Below are 10,191 nucleotides of genomic sequence, written 5' to 3'. Positions count from 1 at the left end.
AATCCATGATCTCAGTATTTTTCCAGTCCCCAAAAGAATTAAGACTCTGCAAATGCTATGCACAGAAGAATTTTCATCTGCATAGAATCAGTGTAAAGCAGAGGACAGTCACAGAAGAATTTTTCCTTGTCATGCCTCTTGCACTGATTTCCAGACAATTATCTGAGTTGTGCTTTTTAAATTTTATGCTGAAGTCTTGCTATGGCTTCCAAGTGATTTTACATGATGTGAGCCTTTCCCCCAAATTCAGTGGAAGGAGAGCTGTATCCTGAAAAGTCTCCAGAAAACTGAAACAAGGGCTTTAGTGAAATAATGCAAGGAAGCATACTCCCTGCTCCACCTAACTACACTTCATTCTTAACTACAGTGGTCCACAGCCATTCTCAATGACAAACCATGGAAACATCACAGAAACCTCGTAGGACAATTTCAGATATTTGAGACAGCTTACCAAGAAAATAAAAAAGACCCAAAACCCACTACAGCAGATAAAACAGTATCTAGTTTATTACATATAGAAAGAGATTTCCAGAATTTACAAACACCCACATTTTCATTCCAGGGAAAGAGTCAATTTAAAAAGTTCACCCTTTTTTGTTTCCATTTCGTTTTGTGGTTTCCTGTTGGTTGGGGTTTTTTTGTTTGTTTGTTTTTCTTCTTTACAATATATACAATGGAAGACTTTGATTTCTTTTTTCTGATTTTTTGTCAGTTACTGTGCAATTGATGAAATCAAGTTGACACTTGCAAATACCCATGTATAGTAATGTTTGTCTTCATTTCAGTTAATACAGACTATTATTTTACAAGGAGTACAAAATTATTTTTCTTTTGGAAAGAATTCAGCTCATCATCAGGGTTATCTTACAACTGATAGTATCAGTAAATATGACTGTACAATCAAGGCCCAGGGACCAATGACTTGTATTATATTATTTTCTGAATTACAATCTTAAAACAAGAATAGTACCCTACTCTATTCTTAGAAGCCTTGTTTTAAGCAGGTTCCCCACTCTGTTTACAACAGAATATAGTATACCTCAGTTCCACATCAAAAAAGATGTGCTGTAGGAAAAGTTACATTTTAATTAAAAAAGTACATGTATAAATCAGAACCTATGTTAAATATTTAATACTCTTCAACCAACATTAAGTCTTGTATGTAATAATTTACAATGATGATTTGTCATACAGGTTTTCAGCAGCAAATGAAGTCGTGTAAATGTGCTAGTAAAATACCCATTCTCACCATGATGTAGTGGTGGGCACATCAGTTCATGTGGCCAGCTAAGTCCTTATGGTAGAGGATGAAGTAAGAGAGACTTGTTGTCCAGGTGTCACAGTGCTTCTGCTTGGCACAACACAGGATGTGCAGCTCAGTCAACAACTCCTGAGGTTTGTGTAAAGTAAACAAACTGAACTGGATGCATCGTACCCATTTACAGAGGAAGAGGAGGAAGAGGTGAGGTCCTAGTTGTGATAGCATGAAACATTTATAGTCTTGATACCCATGAGTTTAAAAGAAGGATTTGTTGAGGTTGTGTAGGTCATCATTCTGAAATTGAAAGAGAAAGAAAATTAGCGTCACGAGCACTTAAAATTTTTTCTGCAATTACTTCCCCACCCCTCCTTTTTTCTCTTTTTTCTTCTCTTTAAAAGAGTTATCATTCAAACTGAAAGTGTTAGCACCTTGAAAAATTATGGCATACACAGTTGAACTGTACTCAAGCATGTGAATCCCAAAAGCATTTAAAACAGATGTTGGCAATAAAATTCAAAGCACTCAGAAACACATCTAAAACTTGCAAGAGATTCACCTAAGCAGAAACAATTTAAGTGTCCATACTGATTAACTCTGACAAGCTCCTGTAACAAGAGAAAGGAAAGCTGCAAACGCCAGCCTGCTGTTGGCATTTTTACCAGCTACAGGAAAGATTCACGGCATGTCAGGCCCTACAAGAGGCCTCCCTGGCCACCTGCAAACACCAGGCTGGCCTGGGAAGGATGACCAAGGAATGGAGCATTCAGGGTGCACCATTACCACTCCCTATTTGATATACAAGTTCTAAATAGAAAATCTTGTAAAGTCCATAAATTTATTTACATTCTGCTTCCCTCTGAGAGAGGGCTGGGTGAATAATAAGGCCCTGCAACCCCAATAATGCACAGCACAGGTTTAGAGGGGAATGAATGCCAGCAGCTGCCTCTGACCCTGTCCCCCCAGTGCTCCTCATCTGCTGCAGCCCCCCATACCCAGTGCACAGTGCACCAGCCTGGGTCAGCAAGTTCTCTGGACTCTGCCTTTCTGCTGGCTCTCCCCAGGCAGGCTGTCAGTCCCAGCCCTGATGAGGAGCAAGGCAGTGCCCAGCAGGATGCACTCGATGGCCTCGTGTCCTGCTGCAGCCCCTGTGGGGAGCACGGTCCCTGCTGGGGAACACAGAGCTGAGCTCACATGCTGGGGCACCAGGGCTGCCTCCCACTGCTGCTGAGGCCCTGCAGCACTGGCTGGCCAAACACACAGCCCTGGTGCCCCCCATTGCCCAGCACCCCTGGGCCTCCCACACCACAGTCCCAGTTCCTCTCTGCACACCACTGACATGCAGCCAGATCCACTGGGAACTGAACCGTGCATCACTGAAATGAATACAATTTGTCTTCTATTGGGGTTACAGGACTACCAGCATTTACATTTCAATAGTTTTGCTAAAATCTGCTGAAGCAAGACTCATATTTTACATAAAAGTGTGTCTATTTCTTTGTTCAATATTAACTGTGCTCCTGAAAAGACAGGTAAACAGTGCATTTTCCTCAGTACAAATAAAGGCTTCCCATTGACACATTGAAGTGAAAAAACTGAAAAGACCTCCTGTCCTATATTCTTTAATTGCACAAGAAACAAAATTTACTTTGTGTGGTCCTTCAAGTGAAAGGAAAGCCTATCCCTGCAAATGATGTGTGGTATGCTGTGAAAACTCCCTGGAGAATTATCTCACAGATCTCTTATTTACTTTCAACTTTCCTCTGCACTCATATTGCGATCTACTGGAATGTTCCTACCCGAATATCTATACACAGCTTCACATAGCTTCAGCTTTCAACTACATTTGACCTAAAATTAGCCAGTAATGCCATACTTTATTAATAAAGACAAGCAACAAAAGAGAAATTGCTTGTTGAAATGGAGGAACAAAGTGTGCATGATGTGTATGCTGCATATCCAAGGTGGAGTATTCCACACCCAGCTCTCATCCAGCAGGGCCAGAGGAACTGCTGGATGCCCCCAGCAAGGACCAAAGGTCCAACCTGCCCTCCACTGGCAGGGCAAGTGGAAGGACAGCAAGAAACAGCTTTTCTACATGGCTAGACTTGATTCTGCTAAGAGATTTTAAGAACATAAATAATACATGATTTGCAGTATCAGGGCCAAGTTCTACGCCTCTTCACCAGTATTCAGGTCACCTAAACTCAAATACATCATGTATTGAACAAAACTGCCTGTCTCATCCAATTCCTCACCAATTCCATCAATACAGCCAAGTAGTCATCTCAACCACTACTGGAGGGCATTTATTCCTGGATTCCAAAGTCAGAAGAGCAGAGGAAGAAAGAGGTGACAAGTCTATGGGAAAACCAAAACTCTTCCTAGAGGAATTCACTAAGAAAAGAAAACTGAAGAAACACACAGTTACAGAAACCCAAAACTTGTACATTATAGTCCTGCACATGTGTAAAAAGAGTGAAAAATTACAGAAGCCTGAAATATCCAAGAGTTGGAGAGGATGAAGAGCCAGAATAATGTAGGACATGACCTGGTACAGGCTGAATTTCTACAAATGTGAGCTGCAGGCATGACAGGACACAGGGAGCAATTTCAAGCTTGTACTTAAACCTCCAGATCTTCAGCAGCACAACATGGAAATCTGCCTGTCACCCCTTCCTAAAGATGTTTTGGTAGATTTTGTTTTAATTTTGGGAAGGAAAAAAAATCAATGAGGATCTTTGCTAAGGACCATCTGAAACTATTGATTGCAATTATTGGCTTTCATACCCAACTCCTCTGACAAATCTCTTACAACAAACCACGAATTGAGTAACCAAGAATGACAACCCACACCACTGCTGCAGTCCAGTGGTGCCTGTTCTGTCTGAATGCACAAAGATGTGTAGGAAACAGACAATCTGAGAGCAAAGCTGCTCCTCTGAGGTCACTGGAAATACACTCATCCTATAAGCCTTGGATCCATTACTTGTGCCTTATGCACAGCCAAAAGCACTATCCTCAGTTTTAGCATACAAATGTTCTTTGCTGGACTTCAAAAGAGTATTTCCTGAATTTTTGACAAAACAATCTGATCTCCTCTCTCCTCAGTGAGCTATTGCAGTGTGCTTTAAGGTGAAAGAACCTTATTTGGAAATGAAGTAATTGGCTGGATACCTCCAGCCACCAGCATTTCCTTAACAACACACAAAACAGTGCAGAAGACAAGTGTTTTAATAGAGAGTGTGAGGACAGCAGCAAGCTGAGGTAAGGATCATTAAAACTACTGACATCACTGTTGGCAACCAGAGCAAAGGGAAAACCTGTGTTTAATCTATTTCCTATTCACCACAAGTTTCAGCTGGAGTCCCCAATAATGCAGTTTGTGGTTGACTTTATGGAAAAAGTTAGTGATGCAAGAAAAATGTACTGAAACAAACAAGCATCTTTAAAAGTTCCTACAAGGTACCTCTGACAAGTAGTCTCTGCTCAACATCTGTTACAACACACATGGAGATAACACTGACACACGTTCCAGCTGGCAAAGCTTCCTTCTCAAATCTCTTAGTCCAGGATGGATACAGCACAGCTAGCTGCAGTTTCTATTACAGCTGAAATCCCATTCTTAAATCCAGTAACTAAAAATAAGGTGATATTTCATTTTATTTCCATTATTGGGGAGGTGGAGAAGAAGACTACTTAAATTTTGAACTAAGAGCAGAGTGTCTAGACAGCTTAATATATCTTTTCTGAAGTTAAACAGAATTTTCATACATAACATTGATGTGTTGCTAAACTACACTGTAAGTGTAATCCTTACTCCTTCCTTATACTCCATTCTCTTTGAAAGTAACCAAGGAGGAAAAAAAAATAAAACAAAGCAAACAAAAATGAAAACTCAAGCAATGTTCCAGCAAAAGGCTTTCCAGCAGCCAATTTAAACTTCCATTTGCTATTAAGAGCCAATAATGTGTCTTGTCCCTAAAAGACCAATAGAAATGCCCTTCCAAAGAGTCATTCAATTTCGAAAGAGTCCAATAACATGAAGTTGCTGTTGCAGTTCCACCATCATGTCAGCAAACAAATGCAACTACTTTGTCACTGATTAACACAGCGGGACCAAACACAGCTCCCAAACATCAGACCTGCTCAGCACACTGTGACACCTTCCCAGCGTCAGCTGGCTTCTGTTTAGGAAACAACTCCACAGGTGGCAGAGCCAGGTCAATGAAAAGATGGTTCTTGACTGAAGAAAATGTAGATTTTTTTTCTCAATTTACCAAATGAGGATATTTTGCAGCACTGCCATTAACCTTGTTAATCCAAACACATTCTCCAGAACTGCACCTATCTCATCAACACCTCGGCTGAAACCAAGCAAGGACTAGCTGAAGATTCCCTGTCATAGTTACTGGTTATAAACAAACCGTTTCAGAAGTGCATTTGTTGTTTACTTTAGGATCATATAGATCACCTTATTCTGTGTGTGGCAGCTTCCCACATAATGAACAAATCTAGCTAATAAAAAATAAAAAGCTCATGGACGAAAAGGCCCGAACCAAAAGGAGAGCCATTGTGAACATCCTCGGGGGGACCCACGCAGGATGACTCCACCAGCCGAGCTCTCCGTGCAGCCTGCAGCACCCTTTGCCCGGACAGGTATAACGGGGTGTCTTTAGAGACCCGAGACAAAGTAAACACCTTAAGAAGTCTTGAAAAACTCTTTTACAGCTCGTCTTGGTGACACCTGCATGAGTCACGACTAATTACAACCAAACGGTGCGCACCCACCCGCGAGCCGAAAGCAGCCGCGTTGCCTCGCTCCCCACAGGGATGAGCACAAGCAGTGCCTGGTTACATCTTCCCCGGCATCACTAACGTGCACGCAGGCACGGGAAACATCTCCTTCGGATAAATTAAAAACATCGACCAAAATTTAAGATAGCTCAAGGAACTGCTTTTCAAAGCGATGCAAATAAACTGCAGCGCTTCCCCACTCCCAGCGACGCCGAAAGAGCCAAGGAATGCAGGCAGGAACAATGGCTGCTCCAGTGCGTTAATTGCAGCCCGGGTCCAACAAAAGCAATTCCAAACACAACCAAACAAAGTGATTACAACATCGCTATTTAACTTGTCAGGCTGTAATCTACATTTAATAGATAGGCTTTTCTTCCTTGTACCCCAAATTTCAGCTTTCCCGTGAACGTCTTAAAGGGGGAATTAGTGAAGATTCGGTTTCACCAAGTCTTTCCTGTAGGGCAGAATAAGTGAATTTGGTGTTTCCACCCGTTTTTGTCTTTTATAGAGGTCATTCACTGCTGGAGCAAAGAACCTGAAGACCACTTACAGATGATACAGTCTTACTGCTATTGGTTCAGACAAAGTTCATGTACAGCACTTGAAAAAAACCAAAGCCATCCTCATTACAGCAGAAAATTGTCCTCTTTTCCCCAGAAGGAGAAGGTGGGGAAAAACAACTATGAGACTTTAAAAATAAGGTGATGAGCAGTACCAGGTTTTTACAATTCCGAACCCATTTCCTGGGATGTAAGCACAATGGGAAAGCACAAACTAAAACACACACATTCTTTGGATGAGCTTCTGCCCATCAAAGAATTCGCATGTTTGATTTCAGCTTTACAGCATGTCAACCTGATTTAAACTCATTCAAGAGAAAACTCAACCCATCACTGAGGTCAGCAAGAAAGGCTGCTGCTGCAGACACAAAGCCAAGGACTGCCTGCCCCGAGCACCTGGCACAGGAGAGAGTGAAGCTGCTGGAGGTCAGATTTGCCTGGTTCCAAAAAAGAGGACACCAGCCAGCTCTCTGCACTGACATAAAACATGGAAAAAGGAATTACAAAGTTTCTATGTAGAAAAAATACTGAAGGGATATCTGCTCTATTACACAAAAGCAGTAGCAGTTAGGGGCTTGAACAAGACTGATGACCCAAATAGTGAATTTCTGATTAAATATTTCATCTTTTTAATTGTGAAAAAAGAAGTTACCAAATTTTTGGGTTTTTGGAAGATTGAAAGAAATAAAGTACAATTAAGTTTAGAAAGAAAGAGCTTAAATTCAATAGCATATTTTATAAAGAAATTCTACAACTTTTCTTGTGGTGGCACAGCTAAGCAAGCCATAAAACAAAACAAGTGTCCAGCAGTTGCAAGTAGCAAAAATTCAAGATGCAGCCTGTAGGTTTGTGGTTGGTTGAGCTTCTATGAAATGAAATTAGTTTTTTCTCATTAAAAGAGAGTGGTGCTATAAATAGGATTCTCATGTTTGTGTCTTCCAATTTTGTAAGGACTGAAGGCCTGGATCTTTCCCTTCCTTTACTAATAGTCCATCTGAGTAATCAGCTAAAGGCTGAGTCCAGCTTACAATGCAGAGAAAATCCCTTTGTTTCAGGACTAAAAATAATGATACTATGAAGCCAGGGATCTCATGAGATCAATACTCCAAGTTCATCCCAAATCATCTCATAATGCTCCTCTAATACTCTTGGCAGTGCTGTTTGAGTTTGATATCCTTCGGATAAACCCACTGCTGGCCCAAGGTCTTCTCTCCTCCCCAGACTGCAATAATGAGAGCAATATCAAATCCTAAATGTGCACCACCTGGTTAATAGCTTTAGTCCTCACAGGGCAACACTGCTTGTGTCTTTAAGATTCAAATAGACTTGCAAATTCAGCCAGGATCATTCATTATTTTGGATTTTATACTGTTCAGCTCATGAGTCTGCAGAGTCTAACCCTGAAGAATTTGTGGCATTCACACCTCTCATGATGGCCCAATAATCCACACTCAGTTCAAGAAGCTCTGGTGAAGTACACTTTGTATGGCTGTATCCTTCAAAAGAAAACACTGCTCAGTTTCTATCTTTATCAAATATATAACCAAATATTGACAATATTAACAAGGGGAACCCAGCAACAACATCATTATGCAATTTGTTCTTCAAAGGAGCTTTCTTATTTTTCAAATTAAATTATTTTAATGGCAGTTTTGAATTCAACAAACTCACCAGTGCTGGGAATCATTACAACTGCTCTGACTATAGGGAAGCAGATGACCTGGGTGCCGTTAGATGCACTCACACCCCTTCAGCTTGTCAGCAATTTAAATATACACAATTAATTTTGATCAAAATTGAGTGCACTGAAGCTGTGCTTATATTATATCAAGTAAATTACATCAGCAGTGGAGCTTAGCAACACATAACACTCAGTGTAGCTATCACATAATCAGAATATATTTCAGCTGCTGAATATCCTTATCTTTCTGTGAATCTGTATTTCACATGCCTTTCTGGCACTCTGGGCTGGTTCCCAATTCCAGAAGCCTAACCATATCACTTTCTCTTGTACTTTTCTGACCCAGCTTTATAATGGTCATTTTATGACAGATTTGCTTTTCTCTGACAACATGTTAAAAACCCTAAATAAATAGTCTTAACTGCCTTGAAACTGTTTTTGTGATACGTGCTAAATTGTGAGAGTTACAGCTTAAAACAAGGAAGGAGTCACACCATTCAACTTTTCTGGAGCCATTTTCCTCCCAATGGACAAATAAGGGGAAAACACAGAACAGACAGAAGAAAAATGGCATTTAGGAAGGGATACAGAAGCCCCGCGGGGGGATAACCTGGCCAGCTGACCTTCACTTTGAAATTTTGCCAGTGCAAATTAAGCAGCTAGTCTGCAGCACGTCTGGGCAGCAGCGTGGGAAGGAAGTTCTGCAGTGATTTTGGATGAAACACTTCCTCAATTCAAAACAACAGCGCATTAAATATCAAAAAAGGTTAATAAGGACGTACTGGAAAACACATTGTGAAAAGCATGCCAAGAAAACAAAGCAGGGAAGGGATAAGAACAAATGAAATACCATAAAGTTGACAAAATTGTACCAAGAAGTTTGGAAAGCCAAGGTAGAAGGATAGAATCCATTATTTTGAAACTGTCTGCTACTCCGTAATATAAAAAGTACCATACAGCAGAAACAGCTGGAAACAAATTAGAGGTTATGCTTTAATAAAGGGAAAGGAGAAGGCCTTTGGTATAAAGCAAAAAGCAACAGCCAAGCTTGTTACATCTTGAAGCTGGACTAAAAAACAATAGTTTAACCACAGATTTAGTTTTTCACCAAGATACCACCATAAATCTGACATTAAATGAATTACATTAACTACTTTGACACACTGGTTTCTGCTTTGTAGACCAAGATAAGAAATCCTAGAAAACTACTGACATACAACATCATTTGTTTCTGTATGAATGCATTTTCATGTACATCCACATACACTCACAATTTATTTCTAGTAATTTGCACTCATTTGACCTGACCTTTTTACCTTCCCTCTCTGCTGTAAATTGCAAGTCTTCTTTAAGAGTTACATGGCATCTTCCTCTTCCCAGCACTTCAAACCCGGTGTTCAGACTCCTGTGACACTTAGGTGATAACTGAAATTCAAAGCATCAGCCAAACTCAAAGCTGCCAACAGTAAAGTGCTGTGGTTGGGGTATACAACCTACAGCCAGCTGGGCAAGCACACAGCCACATGCAGAAAGACCTGAAATCTAATTCTGCCCTTGGTTTGATCTGCTCTGTAGTTTTACTCGTTACTTTGTCTTAGTCTCAAGGAAAAGATAAAACCCCATCTATTTTCTACATGAAATTTTATAGTGAGGAGGAGGAAGTTGTGAAGTCTCAAACATGCACAGTCACTGTAATATCTAGAGCATAATTCTTCTGCCCTAATCCTCCTGTGTCTCAGTGCCTTGTCCGTGAGCTGAGAACTGCTACCTGCCAGCAGAGTTCAGACTGTGCCAGGGGCACACAGCAGGGTGGTAATGTCTTGACAGTGCCCACATGAAGACAGACGCAGAGCAGCATCTGGACAAGGTGCTATAAATAAAACACTGGGCAGCCA

General features: G+C 40.8%; 1 protein-coding gene across 2 annotated transcripts in view; it reads right to left on the bottom strand.

Annotated features, from left to right (window-relative positions):
- Window positions 1–484: 484 nt before the first annotated feature.
- The window catches only part of IRS1 (insulin receptor substrate 1), a 48,213-nt gene continuing 38,506 nt past the window's right edge, over window positions 485–10,191 (bottom strand). Inside the window, exon 2 of one of the 2 annotated variants that reach the window (XM_039722320.1) lies at window positions 485–1,555. The gene's annotated coding sequence lies outside the window, so the exon portion shown is untranslated. Of the gene's footprint in view, window positions 1,558–10,191 lie in introns of both variants that reach the window. The other variant, XM_039722321.1, reaches the window with a different exon arrangement.

This window comes from Passer montanus, unplaced genomic scaffold (assembly GCF_014805655.1).
Source record: "Passer montanus isolate IOZ18808 unplaced genomic scaffold, ASM1480565v1 scaffold48, whole genome shotgun sequence".
Lineage (NCBI taxonomy): Eukaryota > Metazoa > Chordata > Aves > Passeriformes > Passeridae > Passer > Passer montanus.
The sequence above is the reverse complement of the archived record's forward strand: the minus strand, read 5'-3'. Positions and strand labels throughout refer to the sequence as shown.